This window comes from Penaeus monodon, chromosome 19 (genome assembly GCF_015228065.2).
Source record: "Penaeus monodon isolate SGIC_2016 chromosome 19, NSTDA_Pmon_1, whole genome shotgun sequence".
Lineage (NCBI taxonomy): Eukaryota > Metazoa > Arthropoda > Malacostraca > Decapoda > Penaeidae > Penaeus > Penaeus monodon.
Genome location: NC_051404.1, coordinates 28527180 through 28527683, shown reverse-complemented (window position 1 = coordinate 28527683; position 504 = coordinate 28527180).

The window sequence follows — 504 nt, the reverse complement described above, 5'->3', positions numbered from 1 at the left end:
TGTTAAATTGATGGTATTCCCCACTGACAGCTGCAATAAATCACACTGCTGTGTACTTACAAATTTATAAAACACAACATAATAATGGCAGAATGAACTTCTCCTAGTGATAACTCTAATATATCACGCTTCTGTATACTTACAAACTTATAAAAACACAAAATATAATAATGGCCTCTACTAGTGAAAACTCCAATAAATGCAATTTCTGTATACTTACAAACATATAAAACCACAAGGTAATAATAGCAGGATGAACTATTATTACTAATGATAATCCAATATGCTTACAAACGTGTAATACTGATAATGCAATAACAGTAGACTGAATGACGTGGTAAACAATGAAAGTGACCTCATGGCGCCTGCATGAGGGCCTCGAGCTGTCAGGCGGCCAGCTGGACCAAGCAGCATGGCTTGTCTTTCGAAACAGTCGTTTATTTGAACTGCTGCTGCTACTCTGTACTGATTTTTCTACCTGCTCCTCATTATAATCGATATTCT